At 34.0% G+C, this 23,417-nt stretch overlaps 2 protein-coding genes across 6 annotated transcripts in view; one reads left to right on the top strand and one right to left on the bottom strand.

The window, feature by feature from the left end:
- LOC149788414 (stabilin-2-like) overlaps positions 1–23,417 on the top strand; it is a 495,609-nt gene that overhangs the window by 162,338 nt on the left and 309,854 nt on the right. The gene's annotated exons all lie outside the window — the stretch shown is intronic.
- LOC149788415 (sex peptide receptor-like) overlaps positions 1–23,417 on the bottom strand; it is a 131,522-nt gene that overhangs the window by 36,553 nt on the left and 71,552 nt on the right. The window contains exon 1 of one of the 5 annotated variants that reach the window (XM_089974380.1): positions 15,601–16,127. The exons of 3 other annotated variants lie outside the window; for them this stretch is intronic. The gene's annotated coding sequence lies outside the window, so the exon portion shown is untranslated. Of the gene's footprint in view, positions 1–10,800; positions 10,887–15,600; positions 16,128–23,417 lie in introns of those variants that run through there. One more of the 5 variants, XM_089974381.1, reaches the window with a different exon arrangement.

Below are 23,417 nucleotides of genomic sequence, written 5' to 3'. Positions count from 1 at the left end.
AATTTTTGGGGTTCAACCAAATTGGCATGCTGCTTTATATTGCTGAGACCATGAAGGAGTTCTGAAATTCAGCATTCCACACCAGTTACAAGAGTGTCCACTCTCCTGTGTAGTTTTCACATCATGAAGGATTATTGGATTTCAAGCTTATTTATCCATGAGCATTCAGTGGATGGGCTCATGAACAACTTTAAAATTTCCAACATTTTATTTTATCACTTTGAGGATTTATGGACCTTGATTGCTTTGCTTTGCTTTGATTGCATCATAAACTTTGGATTTTGCATCGTGATGTTCTCAAATATTGTTGGTACCAGGATTTGCATTAAAAGAACTGACAGGGGTTTTATTTCCAGCTTTGTGTCTCATAATTAGAGGAGTTATTGCTCTCGACTTCCTTTCTTTCTAAATTTTGGTTTCCATGGTGGCATATGACTTCACCTCTTCAAATTGCAAAGTTATGACCCAATATTGTTGGATACTTGCCCTTTATTTCCTGAAAGTTTAAGACCTTTCAGAGCAAACTGTGGAAAGAAATGCTAGTGTGATGTGATAGCAACAATTTATTGAAAAAGTTATTTAAACTTCATTTTCTTATACAATAATTATATTGGCTCATAATTCTTATGGGAATGATTTGTGTCAGTTAACGAGTTGAGACTGGATATTATAAAATATAATGTCTCATCTTTGACTTAACACTCTTAATTAAGTAGATATATCTCAAGTCTCATAGATCATGTTTAAATAGTCATGCTTCTTTACTATCTTGGGAGTGGTAAAAAGAAGTTTAGTTCCTCAAACCTTATCAACTTTTTAATTTAATTTTGCCTTTGTATCAATTCATACTGCATTTTTTCAAACCTTTTAGCTTATCATGGCAGTTCACATAACTCAAGCAGTAGCTATGCTATCTATCATCTACTCCAAGTAAACCTAACACTCAAATGTTGAAAAATCAAACCTATGTAGGCTTCACAGTTTGTTTGCTTTGGTGCCAAGACATTTGATCCCAGGGGAAGTGAAATCTGGTTTACCAAGTTACTAGTTATCAACAACAACAGCAACAAATCTGCAGTAGTATACAGGAATGTTCATTGCTGCAGTCACACACTCAACTTTGGCATGGTCTACACGTTTATATTATAGTCTAAACAAATTTAGGTTTCTTAGATACAAGACAAACTAAGGTCCTTGGAAAAATCAGATTTAGGCTTCAAGAAGAGAAAGAAAATAAAAAATAATCAGAACTATTTACAAGATTACTGTAAATTCATTGCTAGGCAGTCTCATAATGGAAATCACTTCAGAGTGAAGAATGTGCAGAACTGAAAATGTCAAGCCAAAAGCAATTATAAGACTTTGCACTAATCAAAAGCAAGGTCCAGACTGGTATTCCCTTGAGATTTATATGATTATAGGCAAGAAGAAAAACCTTTGAACAATCAGGTTATTTTCCCATTATTCCATTTTAGAAACCTACAATTATGCGGTAATGATGTAATGTACTGATGCAACCCCATGCATGGCATAGATTATTAAAGTCACAGACAATGATTTTTTTTGGTTAAATTTTGGTAGGGGTTTGATATTTTAGAAGTTTTATTTAAAAAAGATAATAAAAGTTATTAATAATAGCTGAAAAGAGTCTTTAATCTTGACTGAAATATTTTTTTGATTCAGTTTTAGTTCTACCTTAAGAACATGTCTGTAATTTATGAACCATAAGGGCACACGGGCATGAACTCATCTCCACTTGTACAACATAAAGCTGTGTTTTTGTGCCAGTGATGCAAAATTAATCATTGATCACCAACTGAAATATGAAAGACTCACCCACACAGTGCACCACTGAAGTAATTGGTATAAAGTTTGCCCATCTCTGAGTCCATAATGTCATTGGTTTTGAATTAAGCTCTCTGTAACTGCAATATGTAGATGAGAGTTTGACAGAGATGGATATGTGTTTAACTGTAGTATTAATATACCTCCCCGTTTGTTTGTACCCCCTCTGCTGATTTCAAAATTGGAATCTTAAATGTGACAAAAAGTGCACAGAACATACTCAATTAATTCATTGATTTATAATTTCTAAACTGAATGTGACCAGAGATTGGCTCTAATACTGGTATTCTCTGTGTTTTTCATGCCTAACGGATTTTCCATACTAACTCTGCACCATGTTGCGTACACTTTGACTGAGTTGATTTCCTCAGACAACATTGTGCCGTAGTTCATCCTGATCAGTAACTGCCTGATGATTCCATAAATTAATGTTGAGAGTTTAGAGTAATATCTCTTTGTACACATACATGTACATTGAAATTAAACTGCTTGTTAAATCCATGTGAAAGGCAAATTTGTAGTTGTCATTATTTTTCTTTGCTTGATTCGACAATATAATATCAGAAGCAGACATTGTATTTTCCTTCTATGTACATGTGTAGTCAAGCATACACCCCTTTACTGAAAATGGTCTTGTCCAGGAACTGGAAATGACTGGCAAACAGGGTCATCTTGTACACTGAAAACTTCTGTTTGGAATGAAATGTGCAGATGATAAGGTGTTAGGGTCCCACCTGAGCATAATCAGATTTGAAATTGTAACTCAATAAATGAACTAAGTTCTGGGCATCTATTGTCTCATTTGTGCTTTTCATTTTTTAAATCGGTAGAAAGGTACAAACAAATGGGAGGTATATTCGGACTGTAGACTGGTTACACCGCTCCATGATACTAACTTAATATTTAACACAGTGATAAAATGTAACCTAACTTAATGCAAACACTTGCCTTAACAAGACATGTTGCACCAAACATACTGGCAAACTTTTTGCAAAACTTTACCCAACTTAAAATAAATCAAAGTGGTGATTTCCAGTGGAAAGCATCATGATGCTTCCATTTTTTTAATTCAGTCAGTCATCAGAATTGAATGAAAGGAACTTTTAAAGTCGGCAGCAACACAGCCTGCTGTGACCTTGCTGAGAATGTTTGTATTTGCCTCTCACTGGATACAGACAGTGCAGTGAAGTGGAGGCAATACTTGCATGTCATTATTAAATGTTTGCTTTGCAAAATGATTCCAATTACTGCTTTAAACAATTTTTGTAGGCAAACAAAAGACATCAGCAATAAATAAAATGACAGCATCATATGCACTGGCACAAGAATAATGTACTTTGAATACATTGAATTAAACCTATCTTCCACAAGATTATATCTAAGTTTGCTACAGCTCAGGCTGGAAATAAATCCCTTATATTTGAATCAAATGGAAAAAAAATAATTTTAATGTTAATTATTTTACATTTAATAATTTTTTTTTAGGCATTGTGTGAAATTACACAAAAAATGGACAGTCTAAACTTGACCTGACCCCTATAGAAAATGTTAAAAAATCTTTGGCCCAAAATTATGGAATCCTAGATCGAACCATGAGCCATTAAACTTTACTCTTTGTTTTACCTATGTGACCTTTGGCAAATGGCAGAATATACATGTATGCTGTAGTTTCTAGCTGATTACCGGTATCTATTAACTACACATTTAACTGAAAACCCTGCCCAAAATTGTTACCTTGTAGCTTAAAGCTTTTATGGATCATTGCCAGAGAGTTGATGAAAGAGTCTTAGTCCATTCCAGGGGGTGAATTAAGCACTGTCATGAGAATGAATATGAACCATAGTAAAGGCACCATTTTTCAATATTGTCTGTTCCATAAATCTCTTTTTCAATATTACCTGTCCCAAAACATCCCACTTTGCAACCTGAATCACTTACTCCTGGAGCAATGATGGACACAACACTGATTGTCTTCAAGTCTGGCACCAAACATACAAGTCCAGTTTTGAGTGCTTGTATTTCCATATTTCCATACTGTCCCATAATGACCAGTAAACTTCCAAAAGACAGTTTATAAGCCAGCAGGGCACATACATGTTTCTGATCGAATTGGTTTTGGGAGTTCGTTCCAAAGAATAGCACCAGGGTAAGCAAATGACTTTTTCAAAGTATTTGTGTTTTGGAAATGATGTTATGCAATGATCATTTGTAATTGATCTTGGTTTAAGTTCTTGGGACTATTTTTCTGATTTAAACTTAAACATACCATTCAAAATTGTGGACAAAGTTCATTCTTTACTTTGATTGTTAATAGGGATGTTTGAATTTGGCTAATCTGTATTCAGAGTGCTGTATCAAATGGTAAATTTAGGATAATTCTTGCTTCCCTTTTGAAGTTTGTGGATTATTTTGTTGTTGTTTTTCTTGTTGTTGGGTTTAATGCCATTTTTCAGCACACGATAGGCTATGCATGGCGGCCAGTATTAATGGCTAAGGAAGAACCCGGGAAAACCCTGGGAAGAACCACCGACTCACGAGAAGCTACTGGCAAGCTTTCTCACATACCCACATTGGCCGAATCCTAGATTCGAACCCATGCAGACAGAGGTGAGATGGCAGTGATCCATAACTGAGAGCGCCTTAGACCACTTGGCCACTTGGGGCCCCTGTGGATTGTTTCAATATTACTGTCTGTTGTATTTTCATAAATAGTTCAGTTGTAGTCAAAAGGAGGAAAAATGAATGCATTGTAAAATAATTTCATATAGTTTATTGGTATATAACATTAAATCCCTTAATAAAAGATAAATTCTTGAGTTTGCTACAGAACAAATGTATACTAATTGCTTGTACCAGTCTAGATTCTTATCAACATGAACTCCCAAAAGTTTCTCTGTGTCAAGAATATTGAAGCTATACAGCTGAAGATATTTATTTCCGTTGACTGATAATCTTTGATTATTTCCCAGCAACATTGCTTTGGTTGTTGTTGTAGGGTTTAACACCATTTTTCAGCACATGATAGGCTATACATGGCAGCCAGTATTAATAGTGGAGGAAGAACCCGGGAAAACCCCAGAAAGAACCACCGAACCACGAGAAGCTACTGGCAAGCTTTCTTACATACCCACATTGGCCGAATCTGAGACTCGAACCCACACAGAAAGAGGTGAGATGGCAGTGATCCATAACGATAAGCGCTTTAGACCACTCAGCCATGCGGAGCCCCTGCCTTGGTTTTTAGAGGTTTGATAACATAGCATTCATTGAGCACCAATAGTCAACTTAATATATTTATCTTCACCCATGCTAGAATCAGACTTAAGGAACATAATATCATCCACATATTGATCCGTTTTTGAATGTTGTACATAAAGAGGCAAGTTATTTATAAACAATGTGAATAATATAGGCCCTAAAATACATCCCTGTGGAACTCCTTTCTTGATGGACATCAATTCTGATTTAATGTTGCCAATAACAGCTTGTTGACTTCTGTCAGATAGGTATGATTTGAACCATGGGAGTGATTAGTGAGAACATTTATACATTTCAAATATCCATGCAAGTATATCATGGTCAGCAAAGTCCAATGCCTCATTAAAGTCAAGGTATACAGTTCTAACCAATTCTCAATTGTCTGTATTTATCTGGATTTGATTTTGAAGCCATTGTGTAAACAGGCATAACATCCAGGCTGCCATCAGTTGATATTGGTAGATTACATTAGTGATGCTTTTTTAAAATTAAATAGGTTCTTCCTTCTTCCTAGCCACCATGTATAGCATATGGTATGCTGAAAAATGACATTAAACCCACAACAACAATCACTGATGTCTAAATCACCGATCTTCAGGTATGGGCTATATATATTGATAAATCTGGTTTAATGTCAAATGCCTATAGCAGGTTGATCAAGAACATGGTATGGAACAGGATTGTCAAAGTCAAGAAAACCTTTGTGTATTAATGAACGTGTCCAAATATAACTAAATTAAATTGGTCACATTTCTGTGAATTTCATTATGAGCAAATCACTTCTCATTATTTTGTATATACTCCCTGCATTTAATTGAACAAGTAATTGAGTTACTGCCATTTCCTTATATATGGTATTTATTTAGCAGTAACATAACTTTTTGGTTATATGTAGTTTGAAGTGAAACAAGGAAGGACAAAAAAACAATCTTCATTTTAATTTTTAGTCCAGTGTTTCCAAGATGGTTTTGTGGTTATGATGGATGATTAAATATGAAAGAAAAAGGGTGCTTTTGATATCTTTATATATTTTGATAATATTTGAATTCTATCTAAATGCATTCAGTTCATATTCATATATGAATTAAAATTGCTGGTATTCATTTCAGATTTAATGTGTGCATGTGTAAGGGAGATAAAGACAACATGGTTAAAAATGTACTATATATTATTATCAGCCAAGGCAGCATCTGATCAGGTGGTCTCTTGAATGAAGCATCTCAAGTCTAAGAAGACCACTGCAAAAGTCAATTATTCTTTGGAATCCGTGTGCATTTCCTTTGAATGCATGCATTTTTGATAAACACAACTATTTACAGAGGAACTTGATTCCAAAATCCATATTTTATCATAGGCAACAGTAGAGTAGCAAGATATCGGCACCCCCTACCCATTGCAAAATTTAATTATGGCGTCCCCTCTAAATAAAATAAGAGTTTTATGTGGGAATAGAGTCTATTGCTATACTACTGATAGGAAAATTAGATTTTGTATCAAGAGCATGAATTAATGATCATTTTTAAGCCTGCCATTTCTAAACAGTTTCCCGAGTGTGTACTGCTTAAACCTAATTATAAAAGTGATATTACAGAATTACATTATTTTCTATTCCTAACAAAAAACTCTGGCTAAAGTTATGAACAATGTACATTGGATAAGATCCATATTTTGTCTTGTCTAGAGTAAGTATTCAGGATCATTACAAATTTTGTCATGTTTTGTACACCTATTCAGGATCTTTACAATTTTGTCTTGTCTTGTATAACTATTCGGGATCTTTACAATATTGTCATGTCTTGTACAGCCATTTGGGATCTTTATGAATTTTTTCTTGTCTTGTATAAATTTAGGATCTTTACAGTTTTGTCTTGTTTGTATAACTATTCAGGATCTTTACAGTTTTTTGTGTGTTTTGTACAGCTATTTGGGATCTTTACAAATTTTGTCTTGTCTTGTACAGCTATTTGAGATCTTTACAAATTGTGTCTTGTCTCATACAACTACACAGGGTCTTTACAAATTGTGTCTTGTCTCATATAACTACGCAGGATCTTTACAAATTTTGTCTTGTCTCATATAACTATGCAGGATCTTTACAAATTTTGCCCTGTCTTGTACAAATCGTCAGGATCTTTAAATTTTTTGTCTCATCTTGTACATTTATTCAGGATCTTTGCAAAAATTCAAGCACACTCATCAAATAAAATATATTTTGTTAGATTTGTTTGTTCCTAGAAACTTAATAATATTGGAAAACATTACACCAAGCTTAACGCATGCCCATATGATTAGGTTTTATATGACTCAACATGGATGTGTAGTAAATAGGCCATCCATACGTATGTCCATCTTTCATGCATTACTTTTAGGATTTAGGTCATTTTAGGTACTGTGGCATTACAAATTTATAGTTTTGATGAGATTAATGTGTGATTATAATTACAGGACGGGATGTGACTCAGGCAGATGTCGTGCAATGCGTAATGACTTCACACATAAAAGTAGCCCACATGGCAGTGCCTGAAACCCAATGGACACAATTTGTAACATGGTGGCCAAGTTTTAATATGTAGATCTAACTGAAGATGATGTTCTTGTGGCTAAATTATCTTACAGCTTAATAGAAAGTCACTCTTTTATACAATTGAAATTGTCTTCGCAATGTCATATACCTGCAAATTGAAGTCAAAGTAAATTTGTTCTTTTTTCAGTAATTTAGGTTACTGTCCTACAATCCATAAGATTTCACTATACTAAAGCTCATTGCACTTCGTACAGTGTTGTTTCAAAACCATTATATTCCACCTTTTTTAGATTTATTATTTTCAGCGATGTACTTATCTTTATCTTGTTCAAGAAGAGACTTCTGTGTTATTAGGTCTAAGTTGCCATAAGCAATAATTCTCTTCATATTTTTTACACGTTTGCACTCTTTATCCAATCTTAACACTGTCTAGTCAGCAAAAGCTGTACCTAAATCTTGGAGTAATGAAATAAATTTGCCAAAGGAATAAATCTTTGTTTCTGTCAAAAAGGTCTCATCAAAAGAGACATCTGAAATATGGGAATGAAAGTTGATCTTGGGGTCCACTGTGACAGGCTATTATAACTATTCAATTGTTCCTGTATATTGTCTCACATCAGGGCCAATTTCAGGTACACAAGATAGGTGGAACATAATGTTGATTCATTCCTGTCAGCTATTCCAAAATTAGTTATCCATGTAATTTAATCAGAAGAATATAGCATATAATTAATCAGGCTACAACCATTACAAATACTTCTACTATGAATGGCTTTATTTAAAAAGGAGTTAATTGTAGTCAGCAAGCCAATCTTTCAATGAGGCCTTCAACAGTTATGCATATGATGTTTTTACCATTTATGGTATCTTTAGACCATAAAGGTATTAAAAAACTAGATAAGTGAATTACTACTTCAGGTATAAAATAATTCAGGGTATTCCAGGTGAGTACATGAAAGATTAATACAAAAAGATTAGTAGTGAACCTGTATCAGGCATTACAGGTGGGTACATGAAGACAAGGAGTGTTTAACCCTTTACCTTATGCAAGCGTCTTTTGACGCCTCTACTCCATTCGCATGGAAGTGTCTTTTGATGCCTCTACTCCATTTGCATGGAAGCGTCTTTTGACGCCTGCTGTAAACATCAGCCATTTTTAGCTGGTTTTTGTAGCGCCACCTTAGGGTAAAACCCTCCCTATTAGATACTACATTCATTTCTGCGAATGACAATTATGTCAGATCACGTGGTTGCCATTTATGCACTGGTCGATATCTGCTATTTAAAGTAACTGGTTCGTAATCTCCACTGTCCAAAATGGTGGTTGCGGATTTCATTCAGTACTTACGAAGTTTTCATGATTAGAATTACAACTATGAAAGATTCAATAACTTAGGTAAAGGCTCTGATATTGATGTAGGTAGCAATTAGTTTTTATAAATTATCAAATTCAGATGACTTAGTGATGTAGACGCAGACGAAAAACATGTAAATTTCGAGTATGAGAAATGGCATCTACGGTTAGTCACACGGCCTCACTGACATGATGGTGAACGAGTTCTCTCAAGATTTTAAAGCACATAAAAAATTCTTCCATGATTACACAGCTATAACAATCGGGCTTTACTCTTAAATATTTCCACATATAATAGATGTGTACCAAAAATGTAAAATGGTTAAAATTGCTGTTAAACGTAACATACACTACATTGCTTAACAGTTCACAGGCAGGCCTATGCGTATGGGCTCAACTAGGTAACAGGTGTTCTGTTTATAGTGCGCTGCACTTTGTAACTATGCTCTGTGAGGTAAAGGGTTAAATACCATATATACTCGTTTGTTAGTTATGTGAAACTTTCAAAATCAAAGATGCTGGTCTGCCGTAGCATAATTTGCCTGCAGATCAGGTCTATGTTGTCTGTTCTACTGAATACTCCTAACAAACTGCACAGACCCAGACCTGCTAGTGCTTTATGTGATGGCAGATCTGGGTATGTGCAATTAGCAGTTGGAATCGTAGGCAAGTATATTTGGTACACAAAGTCATATAAATGATTGTTCTGTAGGTTTTGACTAAGATTCCTTGCGAGCCACTTGGATGGCCTTATATATATATATATATATATATATATATATATATATATATATATATATATATATATATATATATATATATATATAAACTGGACATCTTTGTTATCAGTAGTCTTTTGGTTAAAAATATGAATACTACAGTTTCTTTACATATCTATCAGTGACAAGCCAAAAGTGTTGTGAACCTTATCATCCTTCATTTTTCTTTGCATGCAAGAAAATATCCTAATCCAAATCAAAATTATACCTATAAATATAATCAAGTGTGTTTCAGGTGTGAACTCTTAAAAATTCTTGATTCAAATGTTAAAATATCCCCTGGTCCAACCATATGTTACTAATATCTTTCTTGGCAGAATAACTTTGATTTGCCCACCATCTATAGTTACCAAACTTTGTGTGGATGGTTTGACTTGGCTTAAGGAAGAAACCTTTCAATTTCAGAAGCAAACGTTTAAAGGTTAGAATCATGGTGACTGAAAGAAGAAAATTTGTGCCCACACAATAACATGAGTTCTCCACTATCTACATTTACCAAGCATTATATACAGCTTGCACTAGCAAGATGCATGTTAGAACACTGGTATCTGTAAAATAACTTGAGTTATGCTAAATATAGATTTATATCCTGAATATCGCAGATGACATCAAATATGAGTGAGAATCATGCATATTTAATGTGGTGATTTTGCATCTGATTAGCTGGGCATGTTACTACTCCATAGGGCCTATTTATTTCAGGTCTGATTTTGATCAGACATGGAATATATTTATGTCATGAAAACCTCATAAAATACAAGAGGACTTATCACATTTATGATAATTACACTGAAACCAAATTAAGATATATGTTTAAACACAAATTTCACTTGACAAACCTTATTACATTGCAGTTTATTTCTTAAATTGTTGCCACTGGTAGGCATTAGTAACATTTTCACTGACTTTTATCGATGATTATTGTTTACAGTGTTAATTGAGAACATTTTTTTTTTAAGTTTAGATTTTCATGATGTTGATTAAAATTTATGGACATTTTAACGGATGTTTTTGATGATAAAATGAGTAGTTTCAATTACCAATTTGGATAGCAATTTTCTTCACGTTCAACAAATAAGGGTCCAGTTTTGGGGCATTTTCTAGGAAAAAATGTGGTCCATGGCAGCCCCTGCAATATAAATTGGTTCGCAAGTTATCTGGGTACAACTTACTGAGGAGCAGTGCATCCTTCTTTGTTTAACTGTCAAACTAATTACTCATACCATTTTTTCTTTCAGAAATCTATACTCTAGACTGTAACCCAGTAACAGTATTTTATTTTATTCTACTCCACTATATTTAAAATTAGTTATTAATTGACAGCAGTTTTAATTATTAATTGACAATAAACTGACTTGCTAAATTGAAAATAAATAACACCTAATTAATGGGCATTTACATGAACGTTTTGTTGGATTAGGTCACCAAAGAAATTATATATGATGGTAATAAAAGTATCTTTATGTTTTTTTAATTCTCAGTTTCACCTTTTGTTCTAAAGGTATCATGTGATGACACACACACACCTTTTGACAAAGAAGCAGTCTGTAAACTAGACCAAGTAACCTTTGAATTTTTCTTCATTATGGTGTTCTTTTTACAGTGTAATGCAGAAAACACAACAACAAAAAAATACATTTTATTTCAATGATATTTGAGTACATAGAATGAAAATCATCAATACAAATTATAGTTTTCCATAACATTTTGCAGACCATTCATGTGAATAAGAAAAGATAGAATGTTCGCACAAAGATAAGGATGGGTGATTTTAAAATTCTAAATATTCACAAGATTTTAATAATTTTCATGCATATTTTAGCTTTCATTTAGTCCAATGTAGGTATATATTATTATCATTATTATTATTATTATTATTATTATTATTATTATTATTTATTTAGGCATGTAACATCTACCCATCGCAGTATCATTAGCACCACCACTAATACAATAATTAAGATAAATTTAAAGGCCAGATTTTATGTCAGCTTGGACAGTCTTTGAAAGCTGTCATGACCTCTTTAGCCATAGATATAAAGAAGGGCAAATATGAGAGACTAATTAATTACTATTTCCTTTAATATATACATGTAATTTATATACATATCGGTAAGTACTTCATGCAATTTCCTTCTGTTTATACCTCTGCCTTGATATACTTAAATATTCATGTATAAAACACTTACCATCCTGTTTTATCTACCAGCCATAAGTATTTTCATTTTGTTTCATTGCTTTAGATCAAATAAATTCTGACTGACCCTAGTAATCTGTTTTGTGGCAAATTGTGTTTTCCAGTTGCATTTGAAGTATATCATCCATTTTAGTTCCAGGTGATTCTCTTATTTTTCACCTTCTCATTAGGTTTTCTACTTCTTTAAAATCAAATTATTATGTAAAATTTTGTATGCATATTAGAATAGCGCTGCTGATTAACTGAAGTAAATTTTACAAAAATTGGCCAAGTAATAGAAATGTATTATGTTGGGGTGAGATGAATTTCTACATATAAGCAGAAAATCTTGGTGTCAGTTCAGTCAGCAAAAACTCCAAACAAGCCAGAGAGAGATAATTGTGTAATAACTGTCAGTTGACCCCACTCTAATTGGTCAGTGGTCCACTGGGATCATCTGTAAGCAGTATAAAATTGATTGATGGGTGGCAGAAAGTAAATTCTTATGGCACTAAGAGTTTCTCTGGCTTTGTTTTTTGCTTCCATAATTGCCTTCATGGGGAGCTGCTGTAGATCAGTTTGTAATATAAGGGTCAGAGGTTTAACACTACCAAGGTCAACCCAGGCTGGCAGCCTTGCTACATACTTGGAAAGGGCTCCCATTTCCTGGCATGATGTAGCCAAAATTTTGTTCAAGCTTGAAAAACAGTTACAGTCATAAAGATCTCTCTAAAGCTAAATTGACGAAACAAAAAATAAGAAATGTGTATTTTACTTTACTGATCACGAGACATAACAATATGTGGCAGTGAGATGGCTGAGAAGTTTTTTTTATGGCAGTCAGACCTGAATTTTTTAGAATTGCCATATGCATTCACTTGTGAAACAAATACTTTTGTAAAACATAAAACTCCACTTAATCATCAAAATGTATCAGCATCCAAGCTTATATACTGACTGGAGACTATTTGGAGTTGCAGTTTAAAGGAAACTTATTTCAAAGAGTTGACAAATGACCTTGAGTAGCATAAGAGATAATATGGTAGCAGCTGTCATGCTTACAGATCCAAAATATTTGGGAGGGGCCAACCAATAACATGATAAGGCGAAAAATTCCTATCAACAAGGCAGTGCCCTTGCTAAGGTTGCTATAATTGACTCTCTTGATGGATTTACCAACATCTGGTCTTGTACCTGCTGAGAAGTTCTGTTATTATAGAGTAATTCAATATTTAAGTGAAAATATTTGGATATGGGGTTAGGTGGTGGGCATGGTGGTTTGCTGTGGAGGGGGATGAATGTCTCTTTCAGTACTAATAATGGATTATAAGTACATGTCTCCTTCATTATAATGAGCTGTTTGAGAACCACAATAAAATGGATTATGTACTAAACTGCGGCATAGGGAGACTGACTAAAAATTGTAAGATTCTGAGTATGTAAATTGGGTATGGGTGGGATGGATAAACAAAATGGCTAGTTAGTCACATTCCTTCCAACCCTTGCCACCCCATTTTTGATATTTTGTCATTTATATTGGGGTACACCCTAACAAAATTGTCCAAATACCAAAAATGAGGTGGCAAGGGTCAGAGGAAACTCAGACTAAAGGATAGTGAAATGTATAATAATGACATGATCATTGGAATCCAACCGCACAAGGTAATGGACCACGATGTAGCAAGAATGATGCAAAATTAGATTCTGGAGGCAGGTGGGAAGGAAAATAAACAAAATGCTAGTTAATAATATTGTAATAAGTTTTTGTTTATGTAAATTAACAGTGGTCTGCCTATTTAATGCCTTTCACTCTGATCAGTGGCCAGCCACATTTTACAGCCAGAATCCTTTTGGCACTATCTAGCTTTTGTTAAGAAAGTAGCTATCTAACATGGTCATCCATCGAACCCAATCAGCCAGCATATTAATGCAATAAAGTTAAATTTACCTGAGGTAATTGTAATTAAGCATAAATGAACCTTTTTCAGCATTAAATTTGTATTTTGTAGTAATAGTGTGTGGAATATATTCATGACGTTAATAACAATGTATTAGGAATGATGAATAATACCCTGTTGACTGAGACAAGTGCAGTATTTTCATATTTTTTTAGGGACCCTCTGTGTTCTGGAGACTACAAGGGTAAACAAATAAATTTATAAAGTATTCCATTCCTAGGAATTTATATTCATTACATACCATTTTAATTTTACATGCCTGATCTGGCATTCAATACAGCCGTTCACTCTGTATTTACGGATCACACACAAAGATTAAAATTACTAAGTTACCTTCTTTGATGTCCACATGTAGATCGTTTTAGATGCAGTGAATAAAAAGATTATAAATCCATAGATATTTTTAGATACAGTGAAATGAAATTATGAATCCCAATTCATTTTGAATTTCATTCATACAGTTGGACTAAAATATTTGGAAAGTATATCAACAGGGTATGTAATAAACACAAAACTGCATTCATGGTTTGTGTTGAGTCAGGGGAAAAAACTTGTTTGATATGACTTACGAATATGCTTCAGCCTGATGGCCTCAGATATCCCTACACCATATCAAACTTGTTCTCTCTCTCACTCTCTCTCTCTCTCTCTCTCTCTCTATATATATATATATATATATATATATATATATATATATATATATATATATATATATATATATATATATAAACACACTGAAATATGTATCTTATAAATCAGTGGATATGAACAATCATTTTCCTGTGTTCCCAAAAAATGAAAAATTTCTCATTTAGAATGTTAACACATTAACCCCTAGCGACGAGTTAACGTGGCAGGAGGTAGTAGCCTACTGCTGAGCTCTGTAGCATCATGGTCATGCATGATACACTAAAGTGGATGGTATTATAGAAAGGTAGACAGATGAAGCTCTACAATGATAACAAATAATCTTGAATTTCTAGTTGCACTACAAAATACAGAGGGAAAAATCTTATTTTTTTGATCCAATTTTTTACTACCCAAAATTCGCCCATGATTGGAATCTGATTTTGTGTCTAGATTTTAGACTTTTTGGTCTGAGATCTAAGGCAAACCAGTATGAACTGTAAACAGACAGATGAACCTCTGCAAAAAGTAGGATAAGATGGGTATTTGGAATAAAGAGTGGTCTCGATACAAAAATAATGGCTCCGTTTAGCAACTAAAAAGAGAAGAAAAGAACTCCAAATTTTACCTTTCTGCTCATGCACAAGGGATTTGGTGTGTTCAAATGTATTCAGAAATAGTTTTCTCAATGTGTTTCCTGCTCAAATTTCAGACGAAAATAACAAAAACCTCCAGGGGTGAAAAACCTCCAGGGGTGAATGTGTTAATAAGTCATGAAAAAGTTATTCTAAGCCTTTAGCATTTATGAATAGTCTGAATTTACCACTTATTATTATGAACAGATCTGAAATAAAGTCTCTCTTAATATGTGAATATGGTATTTTAACTCCTTTTCTCAACATATCATCTACTTCAGCTTGTAAAAGATCAGAAAATGTTATGTATTTTGATATTCTGCTTTGGTTTGGAAATTTGTCCGATTCAGTGTTGTAACCATTACAGTTTGCAAATTCCAGGTAACAGATATCAGAAACATCCATGCCCAAGACATATACATCTTTACCCATGCATGAATTTACCTGACATTTTTTTTTTCTCATTCTGATCCATGTCTGATTTTTCCTTTGATGAATTACGTCCATGTGGCCATATTGTTTGCAGTTATTTGATCAGTAAAAATTGTTGAACTCTCTACAGCTGTAAGGCCTGTTGGGGCTGCTGTCATTGAAATTAAATGCATGGTCATCTCACTGGAGATGATGTGCAGTCTCACATTTGTTTTTGAGCCATCAAGGCCAAAAGGAATAGACATGGAGAGTGCTGATTGCACAGACTAGAATACTGTTTTCCAGTGAAGCTGCAATATGTATGGACTGTGAAGAGATATATCACATTGTACTTGACCTAGTAAGGTAATTGCATCAGAAAAGTGGTCCATTGAGGATAACTTAAGAGTAATTGACATGTGTATTTTGACAAGATAAGCAAGTTTAACTTTGAGTTTTATTGCAACTATAACCAACTGCAGAATGTGACAGGACTGTTGTCAGCCAGCTGCACTCCTTTGTTTGATTTCCCCAGTCCCAGGAGCTAATGTTTGAGGTCCCATTTCACTGCAGTTTTAGTTATTTTATATTTGTTAGCAGTTTCATCCTTATGTATGCGCAGGGTTGCAGCAGAGATGACCACCTGAGCCAAAGACTCTGAAACATTTGTTCTCTAGCTGGGAAACATAAAGTTCAGGCAAATCCATTGATGTTTCTATTAAATTTTTACCAGGATCATACTTAAAAACAGCTTTCCAGTATAGTTTATGTCAAACAGGTTTCATTCAGAATTCAAGTCTGAAATACATTTGAGAGGTGCGCAGGTGTTTGGCAAAAGTTTCTCAGGCACAGTAATTTTTGGTCTTCCTCTACCCTCCCTCCTTTTTTTGTGCTGCAAAGTCAACCTTGCTAGTGGACAGGCCTTATAGGACTCAAGGTACTAATTAATTTCCCATAGAAAACCTATGCAAACACCATGATATTTAAAATTCAATGACTTAAACTTTTTGAGTGCTCATGATCAAACCTATATTTATCAGTATAGATGAAACCTGGATGTCAGCTTCTGTGTTGAGGAAAGGACATAAGCAGTGGCATTTTCTGAACCTGAATGTGTTTGAAACATGTGCTTTCAATTCCACACCAAAGAGTCAGGTGCTAATTTTAGTAATGAGTGTTCCAAACTCAAGACTGTTAAAGGACTGAAATTATATCAATAAAACAATGTCTCTATTTTTGAATTACAACTAGGATAAGCTCTCAAAAGATTCTTTTTCCTAAAACAACTTACATTATTAACCAATCCTGGTCAGCCAGACCCATATATACTCTATTTTAGGTTCACCCATTTCCAGGCTGGTTCCCATTTTTCCATACCATTAGTACCGTGTGTTCTATATTCACCCTTGATTTTCTTGATAGTAGTTCAATACATAAGTAAGCAATGTGCATAGTCCTGCTTGTCAAAGATTACATTTGTGAATATTACATTATATTGCAAGTTCATATTCACCTAAAGACCAATGGTGCATTTCAGGCCACGTTTAAAAATTTTAAATTATTTAAGAAAATCAGAAAATTATTAAAATAAAGCTGTCAAACAAGAAAAATCTTTTTTAATATCACCATTTATTGTTCTTCAATTAAATGCTGAAATATATTACCAGGCTTGTCATATTATGTAATTAATTAGTAAAAGGTCAAGGTGACCATCTATATGTACATGTATTATTACAGGAAAAGAGATTTAAAGAACAAAAATTACCTAAAATTCCCCCCAGAAGACATATAATTTAAAACTAAAGTAAAGTAGACACAAGTCCATTAAAATGCAAAATATAAACTTTCAAAACATTCACTGAAAGAAATTAGTCAGATGAAAAGTGATGAGAGGTCGTCACCATTAAGCATGGTGGAAGAGACCTAAGTGATCATATCTGAAGCATTATGTTTCAAAACACAACTAGGAAATATCATATTGCTTACTGTAATTACTCTCTAAATGGTAAATTGTACAAATTTTATATATACATTGCTTAGATATAAACCAAAGTGCTAAACACTCCATCTAACAGTCAAATCTACACAATGTTTCCCCTCCCCCATTCTTGGCCACAGTTGATATATCTGAATATGTGTTTAATATCCCACTGAAAGTCACTCAGTGGTTTACAAAATGTATTAATTTTGCTTGTTATCCACAAATAGAACCATATGATTGCATCTTTAGTAAGGTTAACTGCACTTGAATATGTGCAAGTCACTGTGTATTGCTGTGTCTGTCTATTATAGGACTCACAGTACTAATTCAGTTCCCATAGTAAGTCTATGCAAACACCATGATATTAAAAATTCAATAACTCAAAATCTTTGAGTGCTGATGATCAAACCTATATTTAATAGTGTAGATGAAACCTGGATATCAGCTTCTGTGTTGAGGAAAGGATATAAGCTGCGGCATTTTCTGGACCTGAATGTGTTTGAAACATGTGCTTTCAATTCCACACCAAAGAGTCAGGAGCCAATTTTAGTAATGAGTGTTCCATATTCAAGACTTTTTAATGACTGAAATATCATCAAGAAAACAATGTCTCTATTTTTTTCAGTTACAGCTAGGATAAGCTCTCAACAAATTCTATTTCCTAAAACATAACTTACATTATTAACCAATCCTGGTCAGCCTAACCCATATATACTTAATTTTAGGCTCACCCATTTCCAGGCTGGTTCCCATTTTTCCATATCATTAGTACCGTGTGTCATTTACAATGTTATGCTTCAAAGAGTTATCTTCCTTTATTATTGTGTTTTTGTCAGTTTGTCAGCAACTCATTGGATGTTTGTTCTTATTAAAAATAGTTTTATTTTATATGTGTTTTTTTAATGGACAGTACTTCAACATTAACACCATTGCCACTGGGGCCCCAAGTGGCCGAGTGGTCTAAAGTGCTCTCCATTACGGATCACTGCCATCTCACCTCTGTCTGCATGGGTTCGAGTCTCTGATTCAGCCAATGTGGGTATGTGAGAAAGCTTGCCAGTAGCTTCTCGTGGGTCAGTGGTTCTCTCCAGGGTTTTCCCGGGTTCTTCCTCCACCATTAATACTGGCCGCCATGTATAGCCTATCGTTTGCTGGAAAATGGCGTTAAACCCTACAACAACAACAACCATTACCATCAGTATTAAGCCCCACAAAGTTGGACATCTTTTAGATGGGGTGAGTGATAGGATATTGTCCCTGTTGGCAGCCTTAAGCCTATAACTTTGCTTGTACATGTATTAGTAGACCTGAACAGTTTTTAAAAGTTGGCTGCTTTTAGAAATGTTTCACCAGTAATGAACAATGTTAATAATATAATATTCTGCAAGTTTATTATTTTTCTTTGGAAAAAACTAGAAAAAAATCAACCACACAGCTTAAAATCTCAATCCGTACACTTACCATATGTACTCACTTATAAGTCAGGTACAGGTGCAAACTGCACAGACTCAGATCTGCTGTCACATAATGTACTAGAAGATATGGGTCTGTGCAGTTTGGTAAGAGTAACCAGTAGCATAAAATATAGACCTTGATCTTCAGGTGCATTGTGCATTGGCAGATTAAGATCTTTGCTGTGTGCAGCTGGAATTGACTTATAAGTAAGTACATACAGTTTATGTATATCTATAAAAAATGTATTGATTAAATTACAGTGATTATCTAAAGCTAAATTTTACATACGTGCATGCATATTTTTGAAATATTAAGAGAGTAAGATTGCATAGTAACATGATGACAAGTTTGTTCCCACTGGAAAGTTTGGTTATTTGGATTCTAACAAGTTATATCCCATTGGTTGGATTAGGTCAGGTGGATTCTTTTACAATAAATGATATTTGCAATTTGTGAAAATGTGTATTTTAGCTCTTAAGCCTGTATATATAAATTGGTATTGCTGGACAATTTTCTCATTCTTATTTCTTGTTTTCTTGTTTTTTCATCAAGTCTGCATATGTATTTTATGTTATATTTAAATATTGTTTGAAAGGAAACATTTGTTTAGAATATTCATTGGATTTACAAGTTGCTCATTGGACTAAGATATTATTCTATGACTAATGTTCTATGGAATTATGAATTGTGAATTATTGAAAGGAGTTCTGGACAATGCTATTTTAATACATCAGGACTATTAGCAGACCAGTACATTTGAGGATCAAAAATTTGTTTGGAACATTAAATATTTTTGGACTTGAACAGAATATTTTAGGATTATTTTGGATTCAGTTTATAATACTTCTTATATCTTCAGCTTTATTTTATAACTTTGATAATTAAATTATTGTTTAATTTTACAAAACTTGTTGGTTTTGCTTCTCTCTGTTACTTAGTTTATGACCACCAAGTCATAACAATGGTAGCACCTCTCATGAGTGCAAAATGAAATATAACGCATGAAGTGGAACAACTGCTTTTATATGACAAGTGTCATGTGATTCTATTTCTCTTTAACACATTAACCCCTAGCGACTACTTAACAGGGCAGGAGGTAGTACCCTATTGCCGAGCTCTGTAGCGTCATGGTCATGCATGATGCACCAAAGTGGGTGGTATTATAGAAAGGTAGACAGTTGATACCAAATAATCTGGAATATCAAGTTGCACTACAAAATACAGATTAAAATCCTCATTTTTTGGACCCAACTTTTTTAAACCCAAAATTTGCCCGTGGTTGGAATCCAATTTTGTGTCCAGATTATACTTTTTGGTCTCAGATCTAAGCCAAAGTGGTATGAAGTGCAGACAGATGAGCCTTTGCAGAAAGAAGGATAAGATGGGCATTTGGAATAAAGAGTGGTCTCCATACACAAATAATGGCTTCGTAAAGCAAAAAAATAGAAGAAAAGAAATCCAACTTTTACCCTTCTGCTCATGCATGAGTCAAATAGCCAATGAAAAACGATGTTTCTAACACAACTAGGCAGTGTGTTATTGAAAGATGACCGGGGATTTGGTGTTTTTGAGTCTATTCAGAAATAGCTAACAAAATGTCTTTCCTACTTGATTTTCAGGCGAAAATGATGAAAAGCTCCAGGGGTTAATGTGTTAAGAGCTTCTCTCAAGCAAGCACTCCAGTGAAAATGCCAGTTTATAGATGCTATAGAAATAATGTATTTAAAAGAGTGCCAAGTAAATCTAATCAATCACATGATAAGACATTGACCGTGATTATTGTAAAACTGAACCACAGTTATAGAAGATGTCCAAGGCATTGCAAGGAAGTACATGTATGATATGTATACAGAGTAGTGGTAAACATGTACAAGGCATTTCTGGTGATTACATGAAAGTACATTACTGTATTATACCAATGAGGTGTTTACAGAGAGGAATCTTAAAACCCCTTAAAGAGTTAATTGACTTATAAAGGGTGGAATGGAATTCCATAGTGTGGCTGCAGAAAGCCTTCTCATACAACTCAGAATTTTGATTAGGTTGTGGATTGAGATAATGCATGTGTACAGTTTCCAAATTTATAATTACTTGGTGGTAAGATAATCAGGAGGAACCAAGTGTAAGAATTTATTGGCTAGTAGACCCTCATGAATTCTTTGTTGAAATGGAAGCCACCCAAAGGTTGTTTTTTCAAATTTAGTTGATATACACAGTGTAAAATATTTTTCTCTGTTCTTGAGGGACATAAGATTTTGTTCTATTAATAGATTAGGCAATGAGTTTACTTTTTAAATTACCTTATCAATTTGCACATATTGTCAATCATGATTTCATTTGCAGACTTTTTTTATTCCTGTAGCATTATGTGGAAGTTTTCTTTCTGAGCTTTTACTGTTGCGCAACAACCTATGATCATGACTTTTTACTTGGCTGCATTTATCTTCAAATCATTGTGCTCACACCAGTTATTACTTCAGCCAAGTCCAGATATAATTTAGTGTTAACCTCATGGTCAGTTGGTTTGTCTGGGAACATTAGTGGCAGATCACTACTTACTTATAAGACAAGTCCAACTGCAAACTGTTGTTTAGAGTAATCCGAGTAGCACAAGCATGACAGACCCTGATCTGCAGGCACATTATGCTACAGCAGATCAGGATCTTTGTTGTTTACAGTTTGACTCAAGTTATAAACGAGTATAGATGGTAACTGGGTCACCCAGTTCTTAAAAAGTCACAGTCTAGGCAGCTGTGGCAGCAGCAGCTTCAGGACACACAGAACTAACTGTAAGGAAAAATGGGAACCAGCCTGGAAATGGGTGAACATAAAATAGAGTATATATGGGTTTGGGTGGCCAAGATTGGTTGATAATGAAAGTTGTTTTGTAGGAAAAAAAGAGTCTTTTGAGAGCTTATCCTAGTTTTAGGTCCAGAAAATGCAGTGGCTCATATCCTTGCATCTACACAGAAGCTGTCATCCAGGTTTCATCTATACTAATCAATATAGGTTTGATCATGAGTACTCAGAAATTTAAAGTTATTGAAGTTTTAATATCATGGTGTTTGCATAGGTTTACTGTGGGAACTGAATTCTCACTGATATTTTCAGAAATTTTGGTATAATCTCAGTGAAATTTGTCAAAGTACCATACTTTTAGTGAAAATGACATTTGAGTTAATGTCACAAAATTTTCACTGCAGTTTGAGTCACATTCTCATTAGGGTATGAGTTTTGAAGAGCATATTTTAATAGGAAGCCGAAAACATATTTTTCAGAGTAAACATCAGCTCAAGTCCAAAATATGCTGTGCACCATATTTTCTAAGTGTAGTTCTTTTGATAAAGTTGAAAATTATGCCTAAGATTTCTACTAAAATTAGTCAGAGACCAAAATCCGTCTTACAGTAGGAAATGAACTGGACAGTGAGAACTTTTCTGTCTAGGAGGAATAAGAAAAATAGTACACTTAACTATTAAATGGATTCAGTCTGTCACCTTAGCCGTATTCCAAGTCCACCTAAAGTCAGTCTGTTTCTTTAAGGTGGAATACATCCTTAATCCACCTAAAATCCAGGCAAAATCTGCCTAAAACTTTCATATGGGTTGTGTGTCCTTCATTATGAGATTGGTACATAAGCCCATTCTTTTTTACTGTATTTAAATATTTACTGATTTTAATTTAACCCTGAATCAGTTTTAACTGGGCTTGGAAGAGATGACTACAAAAACCCATATCCTCACAACACAAAGCATCATTTAGTTCAAAATTAGGAGATACTTAGACTACATAAGGAACAGTTTTTTGTGTGCAGAGTTATGACAAACATGTGGTTGTATCCATTTTTTCCCCTTCTTCTTCTTCTTTTCCTATCAAATGATTGGAATACCAAGTATCCCTGTTACTGTAAAATGCAGAATTCTAGTGCCAGGTACATGAAATCTAAAAAAAGGTTTATTACAATAACATTCTTGAGCACATTTGATGTGGCTTACACACTGATTATTTTTCCAGTGTTCCTTGTACCTGAAAAGATTTATTTTTTATAGAATTTTCTGGAATGGAACCATCTTGAACTGAAATTACATTGTAGTTCATAAGTTACAGTGTTCTTCTACTGAAATTTTTAGAACCAAAATTGCTGTATGGTGGGAGCTGAAACACTGCTTCAGAGAATGTAATTATGAATGTACAATACTTTCTGAGAGGTAATCCTTTTTCTCAGTAAGAAGTAATAAAGAACATCATCAGCATCGTAACAGAATCTTAAGAAGCTAATAACAGATTTATTCCGAATATAAATTGTAGTAATTCCAAATTCATGAGTGGAGTGATATCAACATTTATTTCGGAATATGACTCAAAGAAGGAGACGAGGCTATACTCATGTAAATTACTATTAATACTCATTTAT

The sequence above is a fragment of the Sinohyriopsis cumingii genome, chromosome 11, assembly GCF_028554795.1.
Source record: "Sinohyriopsis cumingii isolate HCF-2022 chromosome 11, ASM2855479v2, whole genome shotgun sequence".
NCBI lineage: Eukaryota > Metazoa > Mollusca > Bivalvia > Unionida > Unionidae > Sinohyriopsis > Sinohyriopsis cumingii.
Note: the sequence above shows the minus strand (reverse complement) of the source record. Positions and strands in the feature narration are given on the sequence as shown.